The sequence below is a fragment of the Anas platyrhynchos genome, chromosome 7 (assembly GCF_047663525.1).
Source record: "Anas platyrhynchos isolate ZD024472 breed Pekin duck chromosome 7, IASCAAS_PekinDuck_T2T, whole genome shotgun sequence".
Taxonomy (NCBI): Eukaryota; Metazoa; Chordata; class Aves; order Anseriformes; family Anatidae; genus Anas; species Anas platyrhynchos.
In genome coordinates this window covers 7,629,550-7,646,038 of record NC_092593.1, presented here as the reverse complement: position 1 = coordinate 7,646,038, position 16,489 = coordinate 7,629,550, and the positions used below count along the sequence as shown (strand labels likewise).

Sequence of the window (16,489 nt, the reverse complement as noted above, 5' to 3'; positions counted from 1 at the left end):
ACAGGCTGAGTCTTTGAAAAAATGAAAGGATTGTGTATGACCAACACAAGAACCAGTGTTTCCAGTAACAAACTGAAAACTGGAAAGTTGTTTGACAGGGTCAGTAAAAGCCCTCTCTAGAGAGGCAGTTTCTGAAGAGAAGATTAGCATTCTGATGCTAATACCTTACACAGCCTCTCCTCTTGAACAGGAAACCTTTTTGATAACTAATTCATCACATATGACAGACACATTCAGAGTGTTGTGTCCTCTCCCCCCCCTCCCAATCTCTTTCCCTTTCGATGTCTGTAAAGCCCAGCTCTTTTGCACTGAATATTTGCTTTCAAGGGTGCCTTGCTAGAAATAAGTAACAATTTTGTAATAGCCAAGCAAATACCCTGGCTCCACATCTCCCTTCCAAGACTCAGTGTGAACGTAAACCAGATGTGATCCCAACAAAAAGGCATCCTCTGATGTACCAGATGGGACTCCTTCATCACTTTCCCATTGACTAAATATAGTTGGGGGGAAACAATAGTACCAACATAGAGCACTGAGGTCGAGTGATATGAAGAAGGATTCTTTCCTTTTTTTTCCAGAAGCTAGTGACAAATCTCTGAATAGACATGTAGTGGGAAATCTAGGAGCAAATTTTCCCCATTTTTTGCCCTATATAATTCTTCTGTCTGGTTGGCCATTATGGACTGCAAAGTATTTCCTAGCTTTGGTTTTGTTTTCAATAGCAATTTTCATCCCCATTTCAACCTTAACTGCTATTGTGGGTCTTTGCTACTGCTGTGCTATAGACAACAGCAGCAGCAGGAATTTTAAAAATAGAGCAGGAAATTTAACAACTGTAAAAAACTCCTTACCCCAGAGAACCATTGTTTATCCTTCTTCATGTATGCTAGCAATAATTATACTAAAATCTGCTTAGGAAAAAGGGTCCATTTTACATCAGAGGAGAATATGTAAATTTTTTCCTCAAACTGAATACAAAGACTGTTTCAATGAATGTGGCTTTCTGTTTAAAAAAAAAAAAAAAAAAAAAAAAAGAACAAAAAGTCTACCCATAAAAATTACCATTTAAAAAAAGCCTTCTCCATCCAAAAATCCAAACAACTGAATACAAACTGTGGATCTCTTCCTTTAAAATGAGGGAAATAATCCAAGTTGACCTTAGGTTTCTCTGTGTTATACAGGGCTTCTGGTTGAGAGACACGCCACAGGACTACCACATACTCCAACCTCCTGGATGTGTTGTCCAAAGCAGGAATGCCAGGCTCATCTTTGCTGTATTTCTCTAGTCTACTCTTACTGATGAAATTACAGGTTTATTGTGGGCATACACCAGCCCTGGCGAGCATGTGCCCAGAAAAAACAGTGAAGCAGTGGGAGGTCTGTGGCTGAGGGGAATGATACAGCATTCAAATAGCGACGGCAGCCTCACAGACTCAAATCGATATTTACATACCTTCTTAGCCTAAAGCAGCTTTTCATCATCAGGTTGGTAGAACATTTCCCAGCTCTTCAAACAGAACTTTAAGGGTTGATGGCTTCTCTTCCCATTTCAGAGACACGTTTCACCATCTTGTAAGACACAATGCAAAATCTTTTTGTTGTTTGAATGGAGGTGAAGGTTTCACCCAATATAAAGACCTCTTCTCTAAACGCGAAATGGCTTCTACTGCACTAGAGCAATTAAGTTCCAATTTGGGTGAAATGATTCATGCTTCAATAAATTCAATTTCAACAAGACATAATTATGGTGAGTCACATAATCACAGATTAATCACAGCACCTCCCATTTAGCAGTCAAAACAGCGGAGGATTCCAAATGCAATGCATATGATGCTGCTCCACAGCTTTTGCTTCACTAAATTCCATTTCTGCTTTATAGGTTGATCTTACACAAGCTCACGAAAGCTTTAAGGGTTGCACATAGATGTGTAAGAAAGCACGGAGAATTCTCTTACTGTTTAACACCTGGAGAACGAACTTGAAAGAATGAATGCTGCCAATATTAGTGACTTCAGCAAGAACCTGAGGGTCTCCTGTTTGCTACTGAGCTTCCCTTGACATGATGAATTGTTAGTGAGGATTGAAGATACCCCGTGCCTTCAATAACTGAGCTCAAGTGGTCTCACAAAAAGGAGAATGTTAATTCTCATGAATTCTTCCATTGACTTAGTTCTTCAGAGCTGTAGGGGATGGGAAACCTCTCCACGCTAACATCTGAGCATCCTCTTCCTATCCAACATTCTCAAGATACTTAAAAACATCTGTTAGGACTTTCCTACTGCTCAGTGCTGACCCTGAGCATCTTCTGTCTACACTGGCTCCTGTCTCACTTCAGGTATAATACTGTCTCCTTCTTTCTCCATACTCCATTTTCACTGCTACTAAATCTAGAGACTGCAACAGGATCACTTAGTAGAGCCTAGCTCAGATTGTCTCATTTGAACATCACTCGTAGCCTCACGTACACTTGCCACAAACCAATGAGGGAGAAATTCCTTCTTTGTGATCAGACAATTTGCGGCTGCCCTTTACCAGACCTTGGGTAGGAACGTATGCAGTGGTTTTTCCAAATGCTGTAACCCAGCTTATTCTGTGTGACCAGCTTATTTTGAATTGCTGTTGGATCATTTTATGGAATTGTTTTGCTTTCAAAGCTTTCATTCTCCAAAGTGGTCCAAAAGGGGTTTATTTTCTTTTGCTTTTTATTGCATTTATTTTTAAGGTGCTAGTGGTGGTGGTGGTGGGAGCAGGGCAGGAGGGTGTGTTTTTTGACAAGATTGTTTTCTGACATTTTGTTTTGTACAACCACTGATCAGTATAAAGTTTGACAAGCTGATTTTTTTTTCCCCATACATCTTGTGAGTTTTCTCTAGAATTCAGTTTGGTTTTAAATGTTGGCTAAAGGATCTGTGGAGCGGGTGGAGTGTTGATGGAGATGCTGGTAAATTAACATTGTCAGCAAATTAATAAAACCTTTAAGAGAAAAGCCTTCAAGGCCAAATACAAGGTTTCTTTAATCTTTTCTCTCTCCTCCCTCCCCCCTTCCCTTCAAGAAATCCTTTCTTCCCCTTAAAGAATCAACAAATTCTTTTTCTTTTTCCTTTCCTTTCCTTTCCTTTCCTTTCCTTTCCTTTCCTTTCCTTTCCTTTCCTTTCCTTTCCTTTCCTTTCCTTTCCTTTCCTTTCCTTTCCTTTCCTTTCCTTTCCTTTCCTTTCCTTTCCTTTCCTTTCCTTTCCTTTCCTTTCCTTTCCTTTCCTTTCCTTTCCTTTCCTTTCCTTTCCTTTCCTTTCCTTTCCTTTCCTTTCCTTTCCTTTCCTTTCCTTTCCTTTTTCCTTCCTTCTCCCCCTTCTCTCTCTCTCTCTTTTTTTTTTTTTCTTTTTTCCCAGAGAAGATTAGCGTATTTTTCTGGACACAAAAGGAAGACAAACAGTAGAGTACAGCATTTCTGGAGAATTAATAATGTTGTGACAATCAGAAAGTGAAGGTGAATTGACAGAAATCGAGGCTAGATGTGTGCAGAGGACCAGAGAAGGAACAGCGGGCAATTCGTGTATACAACATGAGTAAGTGCGTGTGCAAAGCAGGGTGCTGAACAAAGGAGCATAGCCTTTCAAATGAAACAAGATGTGAACGTGAGGTCTGACAGGGGCATGGCTAGCCCTTCAACAATTCAGAAAGCAGAGACCCACCTCAGTCAGCACAGATAATCTGCATCTGTGCAATTTGCTCGGCACCATAGCTCCTGAGGTGCTGGCTCCCTTGTGGGGCTTCAGGGACCCAAGTGGTCTGCAGGCTTCTTTGTAGCCATGACCATGGTGCCTTTCAGAAGTGATTTGTGTGGTGGCCACAGCCAGAGGTGCTGTTGGGTACCTCCACTCTGGGAATTTCTGAATTGGATGGGAAGAAACCAGAGGAAGTTTCCAACTGACTGTTTATACTCTCCCGCCAGCAAGCGCAGGGTGGGGTTTTGAGTGGAGAATGTTGCTCAGGACAACTGTAAGCCTAAAAAGCCACATTTATTCCATGGCTTGAGCCTGTATCCACAGTCCCAGGAGATTATATTACTCACAGAAAAAGCTTATTAAAATCTCCCATGCATCATAAGATATGCCACCCAACAGGAGGCCATGATTCTGTCCCAGTCTTAGTGGCAAGTGAATTGTAGAGAAGAGGTGTCGAGATATGACTGTATGCTCCCAGAAAGGCCTTCTAATTTCCTCGCTTTTGCAGGCTACGACAGACCTCCACGGAGAGGTCTGCCTTGGAGATGTGGTCTTAGTAATCTCATGGATACAGCACTCTCTCCAAGTTAAGTCTGACCCAAAATTAATGCTAGGGTAGTTTCAGAAGCACTGTGCAGTGAAGAGGTCTAATGTGGTCCTTGAAAGACAAGATACTTTTTTTTTTTAAAACAAGAGTTGAGATGTCATTCCAACTAAGCTGCATAAATTCCGTTATAAACAATACCATGTGCCTCCTGAGCCCTCTATTGTAATCATTTTATGGATTATTCCCCTTTGTTTCTTCCCAAATCACTCACTGGGACTGTTGCACTCTACAAACCTCCAAGGTTTGTAGGTTGTATTACACCTCCAAGATAGCTATCTCCTAGCTGAGATAAAGATAGTGACAAAATGACCCCACTCCTCAATTTGTCTATGGAGCCAATTCTCCCATCAATTTGGCTCCGTTTTTCCTGATGGGACTTTTGCTCCATAAAACATTTTGTGTCTACTTCCAAGTCACAGGTCCATACAAACTGAAACAATTCTCAAAATCCTTGGAAGTGGGTGGAGGGTGGTACACAATCACTGAGCCAGCTCCACAGTCCAGTATCAAAAACAAGAGCAGACCTGGAAAAATATTACAAAACTCTTCCACTGGCACCAGCGGGTCAGTGTCATTACAGGCAGCGGTGTTGTTCTCAGATACTATTTCTTTGGCTTCCTTCTCCTTTTTCCTCTCCCTCCTCTGAAGCACATTTTCTTTCCCTTGTATTGCACAGTAGGGTTGTATCCCTGGAGATTCACAGCGATGAGGAGGAGTAGGCAGAGATCAAAAGCACTTCTAGCTTTGAAAAGATTATTCCTGGCCTCAAACCAAGTACGGCAAGCTCCAATCCATCCATCTTATTCAAACAGTGTTTCAAAACTGGTCACCCAACCCTTTTGGATACTGCTTCCCTTTCAACTTTATATGGCACACAGAATTCTTTGATTTTACCTTTTAAAGCATGGCACCGAATTCTTTAATAGCGCTACGGACTGCTCGTATTTTTTTAAACCTGATGCTGCAGACTTCTGTAGTGTTTTCAGTCTTGCTCAGCCTCTTTCAGGGCCAAAATCTCTCAGTTGCTTTACAAACCATCTACACCTATTTTACCTTGGCTCATTGACCCTTCTAGAGAAATAAATCTAAAAATGTTCTCTGTATTACTGTGGAAATTCTCCAGAAATCTAAAGTACCAAACAAAAACAAAAGAGCCAATGATAATTACAAGAAGCTGGCCAACAAATGGACATGGTCTGTTTAGAAGAATGCCAAGATCTACAACACTTGTTCAAAAGATCATTTAATTTTAAGAGCTGGGTGGGGATAGTATTGTCAACAGCGAAAGATGCATGAGTTGAGTACATTCCTAGTGTATATAGAATGTGCTGTACTTTCAAACAACTTTGACAGGATGAATATCACACAGGAAGGGATCAACAGGCTTCATCTTGTCCATCTCTGAATCACAAGTTTAGACAGTCACAAAAGGAATCAGATGTTCAGGAGTATGCTCCTTGGCTGTAAGCTATCAGACTTTCAAAAATCACAAACTGTTTTACTTTTGTATTAAAAGTGTTCGTAGCTCCAAGCCTCCTGAAGTAAGAAGTGCTTAGTAGCCCAGCCATCCATTCATGTCTGTTATGACTAGCTAAAACAAAGAGATTTGGTTGGCTAGTTCTATCTGTGTATCACAGTGCATAAACAAGTGCAAATGGAAGACATGTCTCAGTGTCACATCTGCTGGATAAAATAGTAGAACGCATCCTGCAAGTTATTCCAGAGAGACGGGTCACAGTCTGACCATGCACTAGTGTGTTTGGAAAATGGATGATTATCCAAAATTGCCTTGCTTTTGGAAAACAACCAGAAAAAACTAAATTGCTCAAGAAAACAACAACTCTCTCAAATTCAAAATGTTCTGAATGGATTAGGAAGGAACAACATCAGTGAAACCAGTCATTTTATTTCTCCCATATGCCTTGGAAAGTAGTAGGTCATGAATAACGCTTTGTGGATTTTAGGGATGAGATGTGCACACATATCTTGGTATGAGCACCAAGAACTTTCAGAGAATGTAAAAACATTTTCAATACAAAGTGCTTCTAAAATGTGGCTTCTCTAAAGACAGTAGCATGTTGGGAAAAAGGGGTATCAAAGGGGTATCTGTGGAAAGCAACAAAGCATGGGCCAGGCTAACATGATACTTCAAGAGTATTGAGAAGGCCATTCACTTTCTACATTTTTTTTTCCATGCAAGATAAGTCTTAGACATTTATAGCCAAAAACTTAGCTGAAAAACAAAGATAGCCCAAAAGTACACTCTGGATAGATACTATTGAAATAGCCAGTTATTTGATCTTGGCTTTTCTCAGCCCAGCACACATTCACAAAAACAGGAAGATATATCAACAACAAAAACAAAAATAATTTCTATAAGAGACTGGATTTATTAGCAGCAGATAAAGACGTTATTAACTACTGTCATTAAAGCTTCAGTTTGCATCAAGCAGTATCTGCAATCCAGAATGTCAGAGCCCCGCTAAGACTGTTACAGCAGAATCAGTTGAGCTTTTCATTTCAGATTGTTTTCCACCTGGAAATAAGGAAATAAAAAAAAAAAGAAAGAAAGAAGGAAATAAATAAGTAAATAAATAAATCATATAAATAAGCATTAGCCGTGCTAGATCACTTTGTAAGGTTTGTCTTAGCCTATTCAACTACCAGTAAGTCAATCAATACCCTGGCAGCTAAACTTTCAATGAATGTCTTTTAAGGCATTTTTCCCAAGAGGATTAACCACAGTCAGGATGCAGAGGTCAAATATAATTTGTTCAGAAGGTTACTGTACTACTGTGAAACTAAAACATCTCACATAGTCCTGTTCAGTACCAGGCAGTTCTTAGTTTTACATTCTCTGAATCTAGGCCAGACCATTAGAGCTATCTGATTTGACTGCCTATATATTTCATGAATACAAGTTACAGTTTTTTCCCCAAGTCACTATCTAGTAACACCCATTAACACTGCTCAGAGAAACTGTTTTCTAGAAACATGCTCAAGTCTTATTTGGAGAAGACAAGGCATGAGAGAGGGTTCACTGTTTCTGGAGGCAGATTACTCCAAATAACCTATTTTTCTCCCTTCCCCCTCACTGTTAAATAATATGCCAACTTTTAATTCAACTCCAAGCTACCGGTTCTTGTTCTGCATTTCTCTGCTGAATTAAAGACCTCTTTAGCAACTGCTATTTTTTCCTTGGGAAGGTAATTATAGAATAATCAAGTCACCTCTCGTCTCCCCAGTTGCCTTCATGATTAGTTAAACAGATTGATTTCCTTAACTCTCCCATGGTGCAGGGATTTCTCCAGACCTAAAATAATCATGTGGTTTCATTCTGCAAAGTCTCGTTTTTTGCGTCCTTTCTCAGGTGTGGATTCAGAACTGAATGCAACAAGCTGGCATCAGTAAATGTCATCTGAAGAGGTAATATCATCTGTTACCATATTACTTCTCTTTCAACATACCCTATGACCTCAACCACCCTGTTTAACTTGTTTTCATAATCAGAGTGAACAGCCTTTTGCTAAATTCTATCTTAAGCTAAAACATTTGTACCGATGGATAGTCTTTCTGTAGGTATGATGTACTTACTGGCTTTCCCTAAGGCAGAAACTTTTACTGAAATATTTTCATTTGAATTAAACTAATGATTAATTTCACTATAAATCATTGCTCTAGCTATGTTTGTTTCACCCAGTATCCTTCTTCAGCAAGGATTTTACATCTATTACTAAATCAGTGATGAAATTACATATCTGAAATGAGCCTCGTCCTAGAAGAGCAGCACTAAAAATTCAGTCATTCAGTCTTTCCCCATGGATTGAAATGTTGAGATCTGTCAGTCAATTTTTAATTTGTTCCTTCTGCATATATTGTTCAATACTCATTTGTTTTAAATCAAAATATGGAGCACTAACAATTCAATAAAACTAATGACAGTAATCCAAACATACAACATCTCCAATGAGCTCTCTAATGAGCCGTGTTTAATTAACACTGCTATACAGTAACTAGATTGTGATTGCCATTTTCAGAAACCATACTTAGAAGTTTTGCTTAAGATTTTAAAGGATTTCTGTCTTCTCGCTGGGGACACAACCACTTTGCTGTGATGGGGAAGTTTTTTTTTACATCAATATCCATGTGTTTAGAGGGCCCACACCAAATTCTCCATGGCCATGCCTGGTTCTCAGCTGTGTCAAGTATCAAATTTTATATCACAAATCTTTACCACCTTGTTCTAACAGAGGATGTTGGATGGCAGTGTGAGATCAACTGGGAACAGTACTAGTTTTCCTGCTGACTTATCTCATTCCTTGGAGTCAGACTTAAACAGTAGGGTACCCTACAGAAAGACATCGAGGTTGTTTGATGAGACCTTTGTCCAAAATGGTTTGCTTTTAGGATATTTCTTCCACAATTCTTTAATCAAGCTATCTTACATACCAATTATTTATTTATTTACTTATTTATTTTATCACTGATACCAATTTGGTAAATTAATAGCCCTACGAGGGCAAAAAAAAATTTGAAATAGGTTCTGTTGGTTCATCAGATGTGAGTTCTAAGGAAGAGAGACATTAAGACAGTGCCTGGACCTGAAAAGATGCTACAGTATTCAAGTCACTCTATGAAAGGCTACCACATTTTCTCATTAGGGGTGAAAGGTTCACTGTAAAAAAAAAAAAAAAAAAAGGATCAATAAATCAAATGATGGTAATGGACTAGCACTGAAAGATCTCAGACATTTGTTATTCAAGATTAAAAAATAATTATAATTAAAAATCTGACAGTTGAGAAACTGACAAGAATATTTGCAGGAAAACATTCAGAGGAAACTGAGCAAACTGCCTTTTGGATGCGTGAATTCATGAAGTGACTGTAGAGCTTGAGAAATGAGGATAGTTTGGTTTACACAGTAAAGAACAGAAGAGGGAAAAGGAAGGTTGCAGGTTCCTTCCGGTATTTTATTCCTTTTCTGTTTATAGCCTGAATATAATGCTAATTCTACCAACTTTTAGCCCTGTATATAATGAAACCCATACCAGCTGCTGGAGAGAGCACAAGATGATCTATGCCATCAGAATCTGTGAACAAGAAGAACCAAACCTCCCTCAGGTAGCAGAAAGGAAGACTAAGGCCCCTGCAGATTTGTCATCATGCTAAGAGATCTCTGCACAAATAATTCATTCATGTTGTGGGAGTGAAGCTGATGATCAACACTCATTACTCAAGCTGTTGAAAGACCCAAAAGTGAAACAAGACACTGGGGAGGATGAAACTGTGATGATCTCTAGGAAATGATGAGAAAGTGTTTTGATTGCCAAGACAGACAGCCCCAAGGATAGTGGCAGGTGATCACTTAAAGCTTGTTGCGTGGACAAAGGGGAGACACAAGCAGAACATCCTTCCCAGCAAAGTACAATGGAGAAGGCTGCTCTGTATGATTCAAGAGCAAATACTGGCACTCTGCAAGAATCCTTGCTGTATGTAGTGCAGCTCTGTTCTCTGCATGCTGCCAAGCCATACCACATAGCCATCTCTGTTCCTTGTGCCATTCTCTGCTGATGTTAGACCATCAGCTTCAGATAAGAGGCTGACCTGCCATTAGAGACTATGATTTGAATGCAGAATTACTTCTGTATGAAAGCTGCAAGGTGTCACCCTGTTTCACTCCATCCCTCTCTGAGGAAATGAAGGACAGCCTTCATTCAGTTACTGCCTGTGGTGGTTTAAGTACCCACTGAAGGCCAGCGACTTTAAATCAAGCAGACTTTCCTAAGCACCTAACCATCTGTTCAGTGCTTTTGACAATGTGTTTATGTTGTCAGTCACACAGGAGAAAAAAATCAAAGTGCTTCATATTTTTTGTTAATAGAACATGTTGAGATGACATTAATCATACAGACAGGGAGCATTCTACTCGTAAGTGAATGCATGCGTTAAATACTGGGGCTGTTAAAGGACCCTGTTTCTGATCACTGCTGTCATAAATGATAACAGGCCCGAGGCCAATTAAACCACTTTTCACATTTTTCTTAAGGCAAGGAAGCACTGGGAAAGGATCCTGGCACCAGAAACAGTGCTGAGGTGAGGGGCTTAGTGCTGCTGTAACGTGATCTCTGTCTGCTCAGATGCTTCCTCACTCCCCTCCACTGCTCTCTACCCAAATGCCTGTTGGGAGCTCAGTGTGGGCTTCTCTTTTTTAAGGACAGCACAGGCAGGAGCAAGCATGGAACAACATAAGCGTGGGGCTCGTGGGAATGAGGTCCCTACTGAGGAGCAGAGAGGTGACCAGCGTCATTTGGGCACTTGAGCTCAGCACTGGATGATAGTCCAGTTGTGACCTGGAAGCAGCACGGATGCATTTTCAAAGCACTCCTGCTCGTAAGTCGTGTCTTATCTTTATATCTAAAAGATAAGACTTCTGATTATTTGACTGGCATCCCACAGAATGGCTCGGGATGTTCCACATCACTAGACAAAATTTTCCGTTTTCCCTATGGACAGTATTGTCAGTGGAAAAGAGAAGAGGCATTCAAACAAGCTTAAAAACATGGTCACCCTGTATTTGTAAGATCCTTGCATGTAGCTGGCAGTAATAAAAGGCAAGCTATTTTTCAATCTGAAGGCATTTGGTATTAGTGTATTTGCATGGTAGCTTGGACTATGTTTGGAGTTTGAAAGCTAAGGCCTTAGTCATGTAATGCTCACCACTGTTCAAAACCTATGCATGTCCTCATTCACTCCTCTACAAGGTACCATCTTACAGATTTCAAGGCAAAAGCAACTTGAGATATGGATCCAAGCACTTCTCTATACTCTCCTCTCCTGCCCTCCTCCCAAATTAAAGATTATATCTGCCAAACAAACTCTGAGTTGGGATGGTAGCTAGTTTCGCTGGTATGAGGAATGCTGAATTTTTCAGCAAGTTGTGAAAGCTGAAGTCCTTGCCAATTTTCCTTTAAGCTTTTTAGACCCAGTGTTTGCATTTGTTTTCTGTTTCAAGTGGGGAGAGATGTGACAGGCTAGCTAGGTTCTCAGTCCCTTTGAAAATCCTGCAGTAAAGTAGCATATTAAGCAAACACTGGAAAATGATGGGAATCACTTGCTGATACCTACCTCCTTGATCTGCATGTCTTGCATGTATTTCCAAGCTGTAACTGAATATAAATCAAATGAAAAAATAAAAATAAAAATCAAGAAAGCTATAGAGTCAAACACTCCTCTTTCCTTATATCAGATCAGTTTTAAAACAAAACAAAACAACCAACTCCCCTCTCTTCTCCCCCCCCAAATTTTACGTGAGACACATTTTAGGTTTGTTTTTCTTGCCTTCCAGGTTTTGAACTTAACTTCGTTGTTTGAACTAATATAAACTGTTTCTCTCATGAAGGTTATACCCCCAGAGGTCTTCAAAATCTATTGCAGATTTGAAGAGTCTATTTAACCTTTTCTGACATTTAAAAGAAAACAGAAAGCAAGCTCCTGCCAGCTGAAAAGTGAGTTAAAGGAACCAGTCCAGTTTGTGTCCAACTGGATGAAGAAAGGATAGTCAAATTCCTTCCATTTTACACATAGTTAGTCATGAAATTGTACAAGAGAAAAAAAGAAAAGACAATAAAATACCCTTATTGTAACAGCTGAAGCAAACTTTGGGTAACTGTCAGCAGTGAAATGTCCAGAGAGCATTTGTACCATTCCATTTCATTAAGCTGAAGGGTGGGATTGCAGACTGTAAAAGATTATAGCAGAGCTCTTCAAAAATTTACAGCTCACAGTGCAGCAGAGCACAGGGGAAGTCTCCCTTTCTTGTGTATGCAACAGGGAGCCTGGGTTTTGTCTCTCCAATGATGATGATGTGTAGAAGGAGGTTGCCAGAAGAACCAATGGAAAATAAAATGTGCTCCGTGAACACTTTTTTTCTTTCCCGTGGCCTACAAAATGCATTTATGCAGTCAGTTTTATTTGCTTCCTGAGCTCTTGACTTTGCGGGCTGGATCAGGACAGGAAGCTTATGGTTGGTGTTCAAGACAACATCAGGTGCTCTGAGGGTGCGATGCATAACTGCAATGAATGCCTTGGAAGGGGGTACTCTTACCTAATTTCAAACAGTAGGACCAGCAGGAGCTACTCTGTTTTGTACCAGCTGAGAATCTGGCTCCAGGATCTTCACTGAGCTTCAACACAAAGCTTAAATTCTGGGTAAAATAGCAATATGTCTACTGGAAATGCAGCTCATTATAACAGAGCAAGTATACTGGGAAGTTATGTTGTTTCTCAGAAATCTCTTTGTTTTCAGCCCCTTCCCCCTTTATATGAGAGCAAACCCCCTTATGCCAGTGCAACTCCTGATAACGTGCTGTAGAGTAAGAGAAGTTTAGGATAGCAGTTATTTGTCAGCAGAAGAGTCACAAGGCTGGTAGGTGAGAGTCATTGTAGATGTGTTAAGAATCTAACAGCCCTAAATACTTTTACTGGTGAAGATGGCTATAACAGCTACGTGTAATTTTCTTCGGCTCCTTTTCACCTATGTTGATTCACCAGAATTGCTGGGTTGTGCTTGTCCTTGCCACAGCAGAGAAGGTATCTACTAACAGCAGAGTCGGTCAAGAGATTTCCACTGTTTCAGGTTTCCAATGGGATTAACAGTGTCCACCAAAATAATTTCCCAAAGTGAAGGATTTTCAAAATCACAATAGAGATGATGCAAAATGAAGTGTTGCAATCTAAATGACATGCAATCCAAGTTCAGAAAGGCTTGGTTTTCCTTTCTTTTAAATAAAAAAATATAATTATTATTTTTTGTCTTAATTCACCACGACATTCAATTTCATTTCCTTGTTTGTGTATTGCTTTGTGGGACTTATAATTCACAACTCTGTTCCCTGCGTGGTCATTTAGGGGACTGCAGCTCCCAAGAAATAGCATGCATTTAATGTGGCCTGAATTCTGTGCTGCGCTGGATACTCATGTGCTTCTAGTGCTGTATGGAAAATGTAGCTTGGACAGAAAAGTTTAACCATTATGAAAATCTGGGGGTTCTGTCCTTTTATCTACAAAGCCAGAAGATGGACCCTCACAAAAAGTGAAGATTGGTATTAACTATACTTCAGGCAAATTGTTTCAGGCAAGTTGAGCATGTTTGGCAAACCTAATAAACAAAAGGAAACCTATTACCTCTATTTCCATATAGGTAATTCTCCATTCCCATTTCTATTTAAGAACAATGAAAATATTGGCATTTCTGAGCAGGAATTAAAAGAAATTTCAGTTTTTGTGCAAATTTATTACTTTGGAAGTACTTGCTTCAGCTTAGAATAATAAGCTTTGACATGCTGGAAGTTCCCAAAGAGCAGGAATTCCAACTTTCTCACTGCTGCAAGTCCACATTCATTAATTTATTTTTTTATTTTTTATTTTTTATGTGCAGGCTCTCCTCTGTGGGTTATAAAGGCTTGAACAGTAAAGCCAAAACCTTTACTGAGGATTTGTACATGGGTAATTGAAGGATTTAATTCTTAAAAGTGGAATTGTGCTCAGTTTGGTTTTATAACCTTTTTTTTTTTTTTTTTTAATATAAATTGTATAGGTCAAAGGAAGTGTTCTCAGTTGTGCTGCAGTGATCCCACCAAAAGCAATGTAAATGGATGAAAGAACCACCGAAGTCTGTAACAGAGCAGAATTTGGACTCCTCTACAACCTTTTTTTAGCTTTATGCTGCAAATGATTAGTGGTACAGGCTTCTTGTGCAAAATTTTCAGTTCAGACTGGTTTCCTAGCTAGATTTGGGATATGTAAAGAAAAATAACAACAAACATTGTGTGCAGTGCTGTGGGGTTTTTGTTCTTTTTTGTAGGCATATTTTTTTCTCTCAACAGATCTGTTTCCATATTGCAGAAGTGACCATTCTGATCACCAAAAAGACTCCAGAGAATTCTAACAAGCTCAAGGACTAGTTCCCATCCTGTTTATTATCAGTTTGAAGCCCCCAAACTAATCTGTTCCATTGTCAAATCTGGATTTATATGAAATAACCTTGATTTCAGATCAACCCTCTGAAGACTTTCAGAGATACAACAATGGGCACAAATTACTAACTGTGGATGATTTACCCTTGGGAAGTTCCTTTTCTGCAAGTGAACTTAAAGGACTTCTAAAGCCTCAGGAGCTGCTCTGCCCTCAAACTTAAATCAACTATTTAAATAATGCCAACAGAATTGAACTATTGAGAGATTAGTAAAATATGACAATAAAGATTACCAGTTCTCTCATAGGACTCTTCATTTGCCAGCCTGGGTTTTGGATATGATATCAATCAGAGCTTAGAAGATGCTGAGGACAAAGGGGTGAAGTCATAAGCACTCACACTGGCAGAATCAGACCGCTGTCCCTCCAGTCCTTTATGTTATATACCTTTTTTTTTTTTCTAGGAATTTAAGGACAGCCTCCTTTAAAGGAGGATTATTCTGGATAAAATGTGAAAATAACAAATTTTGAGGGATACTTGCCGTTTTGCAAAAGGCAATAAGGAAGCCTATATTTTTTTTTCTTTAGAATGGCACACAGATCTCTGCACAGGGGTGAAACTCTTTTAGACCAAAAAAGAGGAGACCAAAGTTCATTCTCAGTTTATGATGCAAGTAAAAAATACACCTCATCGATTTTCATGAGCTCCCTGGATAGAATTTATCTCAAGATGATCCTTCAGATCTTAGGGGGACAAAGCTAATGACCAGCCTACAGGAAATACAGGGCAAGTTCAACACAACAGACGTGGACAAAAAAGAAACCTTCCTTCCCTTTCCTATAAAAAATGATGCAATTTTGTACATAAAAATTCCTGTCAAACCTGGAAGCCTTCTGGTATTTTCATGGGATAGAGGAGGTATTCAAGAAAGGTGTACACTTTATACTAAAGAATTGTATTGGGCTAAAAGTCTAGATAATTATAATTTCCCTTTTCTTGCAACAGATCATTTTGAAGTCAGCCTCACAATGTTGCACAGGTTAATGACAGGACATTCAAAATATGGGAAAAGCACTGACATTTTGCTGTCTCTGAAAAACTTGTTCAGTCTTGAAGGCTATTGCCATCATTGTATCTTGCAGTTAGAGTACTTGAGATCAGGTTTTCACTTAATTATTCCCACTGTGCACCTTGCTCTCTACCAATCAATTGTAAGATCAATTGTCTGGTAAGAGTCCCAGTTCCTCAGCCTGAGCAGATTAGAGATCAGCATTAATGCTCCATGTCATGGGACAGATTTGGCCTACAAGCATCCAGAGACCAGGTCAGATAATTCTTATGAAAAAGCTCTGCTCCTGTTGGCACCTAAGATTTGTAGGAGGGTCAGTAGGACAGTGAGCACTGAGCTAGTGGATGAATGAAGAGCTCTTTGCTGAACCCCCACTTTCCCAAGAGAACAGAAAATTGGGGCATTGGGTGTTTTGTGGAAAGCAAAACAAAAACATAACCTTGACTCTGGCCTGGATCCAGCCTTGTAACTGTTTTCCACTGTCTCTTAGAATTTATGTAAAGAATAAGGCAAAGAATGTAACCGTTCCTTTGCAGTTTCTGCTCTGAATTTGCTCCTAATAAATTCCCCTTCTTAACCCCATCTAATCGTCCATCCTACACTGGCACTCACAGGGTCTTTGAGACTCAGAGATCCCAAGCATCTGAAGACAAAGCCAGTGTTAAATGGCATTTCACATTCCAGGAAGCTCCCAAAGAGCCACCAATTTCCCCTCACCCCAGGAGGTTTTGCAGAGTCCAAAGAACAGCTCCCACTTTTCTGGGGAACAAAATCAAGCCTCAGCACCAAACAAGCATGGCATTGCCAAATATTTTCTTTTTGTCTTGGAAAAAAATAAATAGAAATATTTCTAGTTTAGTGAATTTCACATCTGTGATGCCAAGGGGATGGAAAGGATACTTTGCTTCCATTAATAGCAAGGTAATAAGACACCAAAACTAGAGCATCTCAAATCCAAAAAGGAAGGGTGGGATGGAGTCCCTCTCTGGGAAGAGGCCAGTTGTCACAATCAAAATTGGGACAAGGCAAAGCAATTAGATAAATGGCTAGCTCAGACTCAGTTTATGCTCTGGGTCACATTAGTGTATTCTGTTGTTATAGCTTTCTTTTTTACATTA

General features: G+C 39.6%; 2 long non-coding RNA genes across 2 annotated transcripts in view; one reads left to right on the top strand and one right to left on the bottom strand.

Moving 5' to 3' along the window:
• LOC140002890 (uncharacterized) overlaps positions 1–3,214 on the top strand; it is a 36,620-nt gene extending 33,406 nt beyond the window's left edge. The window contains exon 3 of the long non-coding RNA XR_011810518.1: positions 1,182–3,214. This is a non-coding gene — a long non-coding RNA (uncharacterized lncRNA). The remainder of the gene's footprint in view (positions 1–1,181) is intronic.
• Positions 1–16,489, bottom strand: part of LOC119717452 (uncharacterized) — a 40,441-nt gene that overhangs the window by 10,431 nt on the left and 13,521 nt on the right. The window contains exon 2 of the long non-coding RNA XR_005266999.2: positions 1,454–1,569. This is a non-coding gene — a long non-coding RNA (uncharacterized lncRNA). The remainder of the gene's footprint in view (positions 1–1,453; positions 1,570–16,489) is intronic.